The following is a 12,771-nucleotide window of genomic DNA, read 5'->3' as shown; positions in this document are numbered from 1 at the left end:
TGAGCAAAACTATGATGTGGACAACCGAGAATTGCTGGCTATGAAAGCGGCTCTAGAGGAATGGCGACACTGGCTGGAGGGGGCGAGATATCCTTTCCACATGTTAACAGACCATCGAAACCTCGAATATTTACGCTCTGCTAAAAGACTGAATCCTAGGCAGGCTAGGTGGCCATTGTTCTTTACTCGATTCAGTTTCACCATTACCTATCATCCAGGTTCCAAAAATTCCAAAGCCGATGCTCTCTCTCATCTGTTTGAGTCTGACACTCAGAACCAGACATCTGAACCCATCATCCCCACATCTCTAATCTTGGCTCCAGTTCAATGGGATATAATGACAGAGATCGCCCAAGCTCATATTCAGGACTCCTCCTGATTGCCCTCCTGAGAAAACCTACATTCCATGACTCCTTTGGGAAAAGACCTTACAATAGGTCCATACTACCACCAGTTCCAGACACCCAGGTATAGCAGCCGCACTACAACTGCTTCGGAATCGTTTCTGGTGGAACACCATGCAGGCAGAAACCATTGCCTACGTCAACAACAGTCCCTCCATGCAGCAAACAAATCCTCCAAGCAACTTCCTGCAGGACTCCTCCCAACCTTTGCCTATTCCCCATCGTCCTTGGTCTCACATCGCCATCGACTTCATCACTGATCTCCCTGTCTCTCAAGGTAACACCGTCATTCTTACTGTCATTGATCAATTTTCTAAGTCATGTCGATTAATCCCTCTGCTCAAGCTCCCCACAGCCTTCAAGACTGCAAAACATCTTATGCATAAGGTGTTTCGCTTCTACGGACTACCTGAAGACATTGTCTCTGACAGGGGTCCTCAGTTTACATCCCGGGTCTGGAAGGTGTTCTTTCAACAAATCAACATCAACATCAGTCTCACTTCAGGCTACCACCCACATTCAAACGGCCAGATTGAGCGCTTAAACCAGGAGATCATGCGCTTTCTCAGAATGTATTGTCACCAGAACCAGGCCGACTGGAGCCATTATCTGCTTTTGGCCGAGTATGCCCAGACCTCCCTTCAGAAGCTGTCCACAGGCATGACCCCCTTTCAGTGTGTGCTGGGATTTCAACAACCTCTGTTCCCCTGGTCTGGAGAACCCACAGAGCTACCGGCCATCAATGACTGGCTTCGGTGTTGTGAAGAGGTGTGGGACCATGCTCATGTCCACCTCCAAAGAGCTGTTAGGAGGCAGAAGAAACAGGCCAATCGTCATAGACTCCATAATCCCATCTACACTCCCGGCCAATGGGTTTGGCTGTCCACACATGACCTTCATCTCCATCTGCCTTGCAAGAAACTCAGTCCCAGGTAAGTGGGTCCTTTCAAAGTTATTAGACAAATTACTCCAGTGTCTTATCGCCTTCAACTGCCCTCTAACTACCACATTTCTCCCACCTTCCATGTTTCCCTGCCTAAACCCGCTGGTGGCCCGAGGGAGGAGGAGAATATTGATGATCAAAACCCCCCGCCCATCGTAGATGGCGAGGAGGCCTATCAAGTTCGAGAGTTCCTGGACTCCTGACGTCGGGGTCGCTTTCTTCAGTACTTGGTTGACTGGGAGAGGTATGGCCCAGAGGAGCGATCCTGGGTCAGAGCTGATGATATTCTTGACCCCACACTCACCACTGAATTTCATCCAGAAAGACCTGCCCCTCGACCCCGTGGAAGACCCCGGCGTTGAATGCCTCATCACGTCAGAAGCCGCTCGTGGGGGGGAGGGGGTTCTGTCATGAACTCAAGGACTCCTCCTGCACACCAGCAGAGGTCCCCCTCACCCAGTACAGAGGGCACCTCGAACTACACTTCCCAGCATGCCTACCTGGACTGATTACACTTACACCTGTTCCCTAATTCATAGAATATTTAAGCGCTGTTCTAACAATCAGTCTAACAGTCATTGCGAAGTCTTGTTTTGCTCCTGCTAACATTTCTGAGCATTTTCTTCTGTTTATACTGCCTGCCTGTGTTCTGCTGCCTGCCTTGTTTACCCATTGTTTACCTGGACTCTTACTGTGATTGTTTGCTGCCTGCCCTGACCATTGCCTGTTTATTACTATGTCTCTCATCTGCCTACGCTGTTCCATTACTGGTGATTTATCCTGCTTGTCTGTTTATGAGTTGCACATTTACTATTAAACCGCATATGGATCTTAACCTCTGTTCTCCGGAGTCTGTGTTACAGTATCAACTCAGTGTGGCCGAGTGAACAGACGTACAACTTAATTCTTGCAATATTCCCCAAATTAATCATAATTCCATTCTTAAGCTAAAATTCTATATATATAAATTGTGAGCAGATACAACGAGCCTGTTGAATTATATATTTAATGGTGGAGAATTTTTATTCAGATTTATAATCTGATCATTTGTAATTTATCCTTCATATAATGGTGGTCGTATGCGGCCAAGATTCCTAAACTAATTTACATATACTGTAATTTCTTACATATTATTGGTGATGAATGCTGGCAGTTGTAAATATACCCTGCCACAAAGTTGCTAATTTCTTACATATTATTGGTGTTAGAATGCGGATAGAATCTAAACGAGTTGTTTGTCTTTTTATACACACAGTCATTCTTTTCTTTGAATCCAGATAACAAATCAGAAATGCATGAAACTAGTCTAAAGTGTTGCATCTGTGACATATGTATTGTGTGCCGACTTGTTATGACAACGAAAAAGCAAAAGCTTGAATTTGCCTCCCTGTTATGAGTGAAAGGTCTAACGCTGCCTTCAGCACTCATGAAAAGAGCATAGGAATAGAATTTAACTCTCTGATGAAACAAACCCAGTAACAATTTGTGGAATAAAGTTGCAGTTAAAGTAAAATTCCATGAAAGGAGCTTAAAATTTCCCCCTGCAAGGACGAATAAATCTTCTCGCAGTGCAGTAAGGGTAAAGAGATGAGCAATGTTCCTCTACCTCTTCCTAAATGGCCTTATTTTATAGCTAGATTGATGACATTGCAATGTTCCAGTGCATTCAACTAGTCTATTTTAACTTTCTGTGGTTTAATCTTTGGAGTAGTGATGTTCGCTTGTTTGTGCATGCTCGCTGAGCAAATTTGAAAATAACTTGTGTTACAACGGGCATCCAAGTGAAATTTTGAATGGGAGTGTAAATGCTTGATCACGCTAGAGATTTGCAATAAATCTGTATACCTTCAGTAGATAGACCCTGCTGTGTAACCAGAAACTGACACGAAAACTCGCTCTGATCAAATTAAGTTGTTTGGTATCTCGCTTCGAACGAGTTGATAGTATAAGCACCACACCGTAAAACAATAACGTGAGTGTCTGTAATTTGCATTTCTTAAAAATTGCTTTTTAAAGAAACTAGAGTGATAAATACCAAGCTGCAAAAAGCTAAGCATGCTGTTTTATTTTTGCATTAAGATTCACCTTGAATGCATTGCAATTGCAAGTGCCACATTGAGTTACAACAAGCTGAACGTGATGGCTGTCAATTGTGCATAGTTGCACACGCTGACGTTCATGAGATTCGCTGAAACTGTGCTTTCATTCATGCTAAAGAAACATTCATAAATCAATGGTATTGGTGTTAGTTGCAATGATGACAGGTTATCACGGGAAGTCCTAAGAGACTCTTCTTGGGCAACTCACTGCGCATGCATATCCTGCCGACACCATATTGTCAACAAAGTACAGCATAACTAAGCTAATAAGTTAGTGGTCTTGCATTGAAAGCCTATACTAAACCATAGCATCCTGTGGCCTGTTACAGTTAAATACAGCTTGTGTTTGAACAAACTTGTAGTGATTTAACACTTTAACTTCTCAAACTTTTAACAAATTTTTTCTCTTATGCATTTTATTCAATTATTCTCTCTCTCCATTATCCCATCTAACAAAATACTGTTTCTCAAGTAACAATTGAGTTAAATGTAAATTAAGTGGAATTGGAGAGTCGATTAAAATTTTTATTTCCTTCCCATTGCTTCTTTTACCACCCATCTATTGCTTAAGGCTTAACTACTTTAGATAATAATAGGTCTGAAGCAGTGTAAGTTTACAAAAAAATTACTGCTGCCTATCATTCCTATTATTACCTACCACCCATCAGTTCCAGCTGATTTTAATTACTTGGCTGTTTTATTTTATTTCCCTTTTGTGTGTTGGGCATTGAGGTGATCTGTCTCACATGGAGGGCCCCCACCAGAGCAGTATCAACTCAACCCCCAGGCCCCACAGTATAAGACTCTATCCACTTCCACATTGTGGAATTTTAAATTGACAGAATCCCTCCAATAATTTTTTTTCTGTTACACAATCACGGTCAACGAGCACCAAACCTCAAGCAACAGAAAATGTATTAGTGGATTTTGTGTTTGAAGCCTTTGTTTATTTTCCATTTAATTTTTAATTCTGTCTCCCTCTGACTTTTTCTCTCCTTAATATTTTCCGTCTAGAGTCCAAGCCTGTTGAACCACAAAATATTTGTCATCAATAAGAGTCATCTTGAAATGTCAAATCATTAACCAGATTTTGTGTGTTCTCCCTAGTCTACCCTCATGCAACCACTCTCTCTTTGTGTTTATCAACGCAATCCAAATTCTGGCATCCAAAAGCAACCACTGTCACGGGATGGAATCAGAGGTAAGGACCCAAACGCAGAGTTCAAAAACCGAAATACTTTATTAATAAAACAAACTCCCACAAGGGGAAATAAACATAAACAACCCCGAAGGGGATAAAGGGAAATCTGGGCTGGGAACAGGGGCACAGGACCAACTGGACCAGGCAGAGAAGAATAGGACAGAAGCAGACAGGACCGACAGGATATATGAAACATGACTGATAACAAGACAAACTGACCACGGACAGCAAACACGAGGAGCCTAATGTAGGTAAAGAAATCAAGTGGGTTAACAGACAGGGCAGGTGTGACTAATGAAACAATAATGAGCAAACAAGGAGGTGGGGTATGAAGTCAGACAGAGAAACACGTGGCGATACAGAAACAATAACAAAGCCGTGTGTTCTCACAAGGCAGCAAACACCCAAATGACATAAGCGCACATCACCAAGACAATGAGGTGATATACTCTCATGCCAATTGACAAAGAGGATGAGAGAACACATACGGCGCGTGCCCGTGAGAGACAGTCACAAAGACAGACATAAGTTATCAACGCGAGTGCATGCAGCCAAATGACACGAGCACAATACACCCACGTCAGTAACAGACAGACAAGGAGTATGGATGTCCGGGTCCCAACACAGACCAGAACCGAACTAGACAGGAAGTCAGGACCCAGACACCATACTCCAGACATGAAACACAATAGACAGAAGAGCGTGCGGCAGGGAATAAAACAGAGACCACGCGCTCACACAAAGACAGACATAGGTGGATAATGCCACGATCCTGTCAGACCAAAACCCAGACTGACAAAGTGATAGGAACTGTAACAACCAAGTTCGGAAATAAATCACAGAGAGAAGCGCCAGGTAACCATCACCACCCCTCGAGCGTGCCTTTGAGACATCTGTGGTAAGCAGTTCAACTGTACAGCAGAAAACAGGTGTATGGTGTCAATCCTGCCAGATTGAAAATAAATTTAATTACACTTCACTAGCTGCCCACATTCACTGAAAACAACACTTAGCTGTTCCTACCCTTCATTTGTGTCTCCACACACTAAAGCCAACACCTAGCTGTAACTCTACACCTAGGCCCTTAACCCTGTGCAGATCTGTTTCAGCTCTCTCCCTAGTCTTCCACTACAGTGTGCCAACATGTTGCTGAAGACTGACCCCACGGCTCACTAGAAAGACTTGAGGCAGGACTGAGTGTCATGCTGGAAAAAATCACCAGCTTCCTGGCTCACAACCTCTTAGGCCAGATGAAACTGAGCAACAAGAACTCCACCCATCTGACACAGGAAGTAAATGACCTAAAGCTGCATTCCACAAAGACCCAAAAGGTGCTAACATATGCCATGTGCCACATAGACCAGCTAGAAGCTGAAGCCCAAGATTGACGCAAGGGGTCCGAACAACTGGAACAAGCATCAACAAGAGAAATAGAATGGTTCCAGGAAGCCCTGACAGCTGCCAAGCACAGAGAGCAGCAGGCTAAAGCCGCCCAAGAGGACCTGAAAAAGAAACTCCAGTACACCAAAGTGCAACTGGAAAAAGCCAGGTTTGATTTGAAAGACATTAACTATCGAAACAAGGCCTTGGAAGGCCATCTGAAAATATCCAGAACTGAAGATGAAACCCTGACCCAACAGCTTGACCTCACCAAAGATGAGCTTGACATGGTCAGAGATGAACTGAAACACTCTTACGAGTTAAGGTGAGAGCTTCCTTTAGCAGCACTGCTGTTCAACAAAGCAGCATCCTCCAACCAAAAGCTGCCATATGATGAAAGAAACGAGGGCCCGCAGCACAAAACCCCGACGGCCCTCTTTCAAGAACCCCTCGCCAACAACAGTGAAAGGGAGAACATCCCAATAAACTCTGAAGCAGCACCTGGAATAGATTTTAAAGACTTCGACAAGCTGGCAAAGAACATTGACAAGTTCATGCCAAATCCTGCTGAGGGTCATGATATCCATGCTTACCTGCGAGACATAGACTTCCACCTGACTATGAGGCCTCAGATGACTAACAGAGACACTTTCTACCTACTATGGATAACATCCAGTCTTGAGGTGCAAAGTTTTATTGACAGACAACCAGACCACACAAAGTCTGACTACCAACTTCTATGAGAGGCCCTGATTAGGATTTTCAGACCCAGAGTCTGAGAAAAAACTGTTTACTACCCTGAACACCAAACAGGGTCAGAAAGAGACCATACAAGCCTACTACCATCAACTACGGCAAGCCTACTTCAAGTCCTGGAACGAACCTGAGATGGAAGAAATCAATTTTAAAACAATCTTCCTGCGAAACCTACATCCCACAGTGAGCTATCATCAAGGAGTCACTAGGAGATCGCTGAATCAGCTGAGCAGCGGGACAGCGAGATAAGGGGCAGCCGAAGATGCCGGAGGATAGAGAGTGATGCACGCGGCCGCGTTGCATGTGTGTCTATGTTTGTTTAAGTAAATTTTTTAAGTTAATTTAAGCATTAAAGGTTTATGTTGATTGTTCAGCTGGTTCCCGCCTCCTCCTTGCCCATCCTTTACCTGTTACACTAATAAGTTTAAATGTTTTAATTATCGACGCCATAGCCCAGTGGTTAAAGCACATTCTCCAGACACATTGAGCCTTGGTGCTCATGCAGGAAATGTTGGTTTAAGTCAGGCCACCCAGTCCTTCCTCTTCTTCCATTTCCTGCTATCATTCTACCCTGTTTGTCAATGGGGTTGTAAAAAAAAAAAGCCAAAAATATAGAAATAAAGGAAATTATATAGTCTATCATTTATAGTACAAACCATACTTTTTACTTTTATACTTTTATTTTTGAGTAATCTATTCCTGTAATGCCTTACATCACTTCAGTCTGCATGCTCGAAATACAGTATGAAACAAAATTAAGGATGGCATCTCTTTGCCCCCTGCTTCTCTGCTTTTCTCTCATCCGTGTCAGACAGCTGCGATGGAACATTGGATCATGTGCCTGCACTTCTATTTGACATGAGCCCTCACACAAACTCCTGAAGCTCTCTCTCTCTTCCTCTCAGGTTGCGGAGGTAACGTACTCTAATTTATTTCATGTTTCATATGTGGCTGTGATTCAGGAAATGTGCTGCTCCGCCACTACCACAGGGTATTCAAGACAAGTCAGTTCTTTTGTATGAAACACACACACACACACACACACACACACACAGAAAGAAATATTAGTGTCAGTGAGAGTAACAGCCCATTCTATCTCTTTTCAAATAAAGCATGGATCACAGTTGGAGAAACGAAAGTTTCATGTCCACAGTCTCGGCTTTCTCTCTCACTTTCATCCACGCAAACTCCTGTTCATTCTATTCACACACACTCCCCACCACACACACACTTGACGTAATGATAGCTCAAACACGTTCAGTGATGCTCTCTCACTCTCCTCTCGCACAAACACAGTGCTGTAATAAAGGCCTGGCCTCGTTCCCATTGTATAAATAAATGCTGTTTCCACACAGTCTCTCATCCATTTCACACTCATTAAAGTTGGAGCCTTAAAATGCTGTCATTTGTGACATTTGCAGGCTTCACCCACAACTCTCACGTCCCAAAATTAATGGTCTTATCTTCCTGCATAATCTAGAAACATATTTCTTTGATTAATTAGTGTCTAAATCACGATCCATCCACTCAAGTGGCTCACCTTAAATCCAATTGCTTTTATTAATGGGATTCAATTCCAATTTACAAGGCAGCCACAAAGTTCCTCCAACTGTACTTGGTGTCATCATGAACTTTTCTGCTCGAAAGGGAAAGATAGAGAGAGAATGTATGCCAGAGGATCTTTTTATTTTTTTTTATTATTATTTATTTTTAATAACACACTGTTTTGGGACATACGTAAATTTCAAGAAACTTGCAGGCCTGTCCATAACTAGTCTTGTGTAACCAGACATTTGACTAACAAGTCTGGTGCAATTTGCAGATATTTCTGGGCAAGAACTGCACACTTAGATAGGAAAAGACTGCAATGTAAAGCGGCCAACCACAGTTAGTTTTGTTCCCTATCTGTCACTCACTCGATGTTGTGTCGATGTAGTAAAACTAGGGGTCACTCTTGGGAGCCCTAAACACCTCTGCTTTTTGAAAAAAGGCCAATGGGAATTGACGAGTGGAATTTGCATGCCACTCCCCCGGACATACGGGTATAAAAGGAGCTGGCATGCAACCACTCATTCAGATTTTCTCTTCGGAGCTGAGCGGTTGTATTCAGTGCATTGAATTCAATTCCCTCCAAAGACACACTTCAAAACTGCTGAATTTACAGCGCTGTAAGGGGGTTCAAGGGAAAGGAGGAGGTGAGAACCGGCTTAAATAATAATTTTAATAAACAAATTAAACAAAAACACACAACCATAAACACACAGTTCAGCTGCCTGTAATTCTCTCTCGCGCGAACTGTCGTCCCCGGCCGCCTTTATCCCTCGCGTGCCTCATCAGGCTGATTGGGTACCGGGCGTGCATCATTCCAGCCCGGCCCTGCCCTCCACGGCTCTACACTCCTCCCGGCGTTGCCTCAGGCCAGGGAGCCCCCAGCATGACGTACATCCCCCCTTCCACTCCGGGGGGGGGGGGTGGGGAGGGAGTGGGGCCTTGCGCCCCGACTGCCGGTGGGTCATCCCTGCCTTTCTTCTTCTCTCAACCCCTCCATGTTCTCGGGAGATGGCAGGGCACTCCTCCGCCCCGGCAGCAGCTCCCTCGCTCCAGGCGGTCGGGGAGTCCCGTCCCCACTCGCCTCGTGGACGGCGGCCGTTCCCCGTGTCCGGGTGGTCGGGCTACTCCGTCCCCCATCGGATGGCAGCGGCGCTCCCCTGGGTGGGTGGCAGTGTCGAGGACTCGGTGACGGGAATCCCTCCTCCTTCCTGGGTTTCAGCACCAGTGTAAGGGGGTTCGATGGAAAGGAGGAGGCGAGAAGTGAGGTTTCCCAGTTCAGGTGGGTGTTTTAATTTATCCAGTTTTAAAGTTTTACAGCTTTCCAGGAACACTATTGACTTTCACAAACACAACTTCACAATAACTTCCGTGGTGATATGGCTTTTCTTATGCCGGTCTCTCTCTCTCCGTCTACTGCCGGTGTGGCCCTTTTATGCCGCTCTCCCCGTGCTTACTGAAATTAGAGACAGGTGTTAGACATAATTTAGCTCAGGTGTAAGCGCCCTTACCGCTTTCTCTCTCTCCGGAGAAATGCTTGACCACGCCCCCGCTGCCACATATCCCCACTGCCCAACTCAGGCCGGGGTGGCATCCGGCCTGCCTACCACTCCCCCCTCATTCCTGGAAAGGAAGTTGGCGACAGCCATCTGTGCCCCCGGTCTGTGGACCACCTTGAACTTAAATGGCTGAAGATCCAGACACCAACGGGTGATCCGGGCATTGGTATGTTTCATGCGGTGGAGCCACTGGAGTGGGGCGTGATTGGAACAGAGGGTGAAGGCCCACCCCAACAGGTAGTATCGGAGAGTGAGGACCGTCCACTTGATGGCGAGACACTCCTTTTCCACGGTGCTGTACTTAGTTTCCCTCAACAAGAGCTTACGGCTACGAGAGCTTACACCAGGAGATCCTCCCCCTCCACCACCTGCGAGAGTACAGCCCCCAGCCCCCTGTCTGAAGCATCTGTCTGTAAAACAAAAGGGAGAGAGAAGTCAGGTGAATGTAAAAGCGCCAAATCGCGCACTTCTTTGGGATTGCTGTGAGTCCCACTTGGCACAGCGATCTCAGAACCGCCCTCAGATGTTGCATGTTCCGCTGCAAATCATTGCTATAAATGATGATGTCATCTAAATAGGCAGCGGCGTAAGCTGAATGCGGTCTGAGGATTCAGTCCATGAGACGCTGTAACGTAGCCGGGGCTCCAAACAAACCGAACAGAAGTGTCACAAATTGGTGTAATCTAAATGGTGTGGAGAAGGCAGTTTTTTTCACAAGAAATTGGTGTCAAGGGGATCTGCCAATAACCCTTTGTCAAATCCAATGTCGAATAAAATTGAGCAGTGCCCAACCGATCGAGCACCTCATCAATGCGAGGCATTGGATACCCATCAAATTTAGACACCGCATTGACTTTCCTATAATCCACACAGAACCGTACAGACCCGTCAGTTGTTCTTAGGCACTAGAACAACTGGGCTGGACCAATCGCTGTGGGATTCTTCTATTACCCCCATATCGAGCATTGCATCCAATTCTTCCCAAACGATTTTCTTCTTGTGTTCAGGTAATTGGTAGGGGTGGCTACATACCACGACCCCCGGTAGAGGGGAGAACACATCCGCAAACTCCTGTTGCAACCTAGCAACCTCCGCGAGTTGACTCGGTGAGAGGTGGTCTCCACAAGTGACCGGGGTGAACTGTTTATGTTTTGAACTCACCTCCGGTCCGAGCTCCGCCTTCTCGAGAACTACCATAGCCAATGTCACAGGGACCGCCTCTCTCCACAATTTCAGGAGATTGAGGTGTTATATTTGACGTGCACCCCCTTTATCAGTTCGTTTAACCTCATAATCGAGATCCCCCATTCGTCGTGTGACCTCAAAGGGTCCTTGCCACTTGGCGAGTAATTTAGAGCTCAATGTGGGAAGCAATACAAGCACTTTATCTCCCGGTGCAAATTCTCTTAGCTGAGTTCCCCTGTCATACAGTCGGTGCTGTGGTTCTTGAGCTTGGAGCAAATTCTCCTGTGTTAGCTGCCCCAAAGTGTGAAGTTTTGCTCTAAGATCAAGAACGTATTGAATTTCATTTTTACTGTTTGAAGGTCCCTCCTCCCAGGCCTCTCGCAATACATCAAGCACACCGCATGGGCGTCACCCATACAGCAGCTCGAATGGGGAGAAGCCAGTGGAGGCTTGCAGGACCTCTCGTACTGCAAATAACAGGGGGTTGAGCCATTTATCCCAATTTCTAGCATCGTCGTGCACGAACTTACGGATCATGTTTTTGAGGGTTTTATTAAATTGTTCCACCAGGCCATCCGTTTGAGGATGGTATACACAGGTGCGAATCGATTTAATACTCAACAACTCGTACAGCTCGTGTAGTGTCCGTGACATAAACATTGTGCCCTGATCGGTGAGGATTTCTTTTAGAATCCCCACCCGGGAGATTATTTTGAAGAGTGCCTCCGCAACACTGCATGCTGAGATGTTGCGAAGAGGCACTGCTTCCGGATATCACGTTGCATAGTCCACTAGGACCAATACAAAGCGATGTCCGCGTGCTGACCATTCTAATGGCCCGACGAGGTCCATGCCAATTCTCTCAAAGGGGACCTCGATCAAGGGAAGAGGGCGCAATGGTGCTTTTGGGGTGGCCGGTGGGTTAACCAGCTGGCATTCGTGGCATGCCGCACACCACCTGCGGACATCGCCGCCAATGCCCGGCCAATAGAAACGGGCTATTAGACTGTTCAGTGTTTTCCTTTCTCCTAAGTCACCCGCCATGGGATTATAATGAGCCACCTGGAATACCATTTCCTGACGGCTCCGTGGAATCAAAAGTTGGGTTGTATCCTCTTTAGTCTGAGCGTCCTGTGTCACTCTATACAACCGCTCATTTATAATCGCAAAATAGGGGTATGAAAGGGCGATGTCAGGCTGGAGTCGTTGACCATCGATGACTCTCACTTGGTCAAAGGCGTGTTTGAGGGTTTCGTCTCGCGACTGTTCCAAAGGGAAATCCCCCTTAGGGAATTCCCTGAGAAGGGGAGGGGCTGCAGCCTCTCCCCCTCTCTCGTCATTATGACGTGGAGTTGTCGAGGACAGCCCCGGCTCCGCCTCACCTGCCAGAGCATCGCACATTGCACATCTCCCTAACCTCATACAGGACCCATCCGCGCAAATTCCCTTTAATAAAACTCTAAAATCAGGCCAATCAGTCCCCAAAATCAGCAGATGGGTGAGGCGGGAACTAACCGCGGCCTCCACTCTATGCTTTTTCCCCCGGAATTTAATCGTCAGGGTCACCGCCGGATACTTGTGAATATCCCCACGCACACATTTCACCCTCACCGTTTTAGTTGTGCCCAATGCCTCGGGTTGAACGAAGTGTTGGTGGATAGTGGTTTGATTACACCCGGTGTCCACCAACGCTTGG

This window comes from Myxocyprinus asiaticus, chromosome 27 (assembly GCF_019703515.2).
Source record: "Myxocyprinus asiaticus isolate MX2 ecotype Aquarium Trade chromosome 27, UBuf_Myxa_2, whole genome shotgun sequence".
In the NCBI taxonomy this organism is placed as follows: Eukaryota; Metazoa; Chordata; class Actinopteri; order Cypriniformes; family Catostomidae; genus Myxocyprinus; species Myxocyprinus asiaticus.
Note: the sequence above shows the minus strand (reverse complement) of the source record.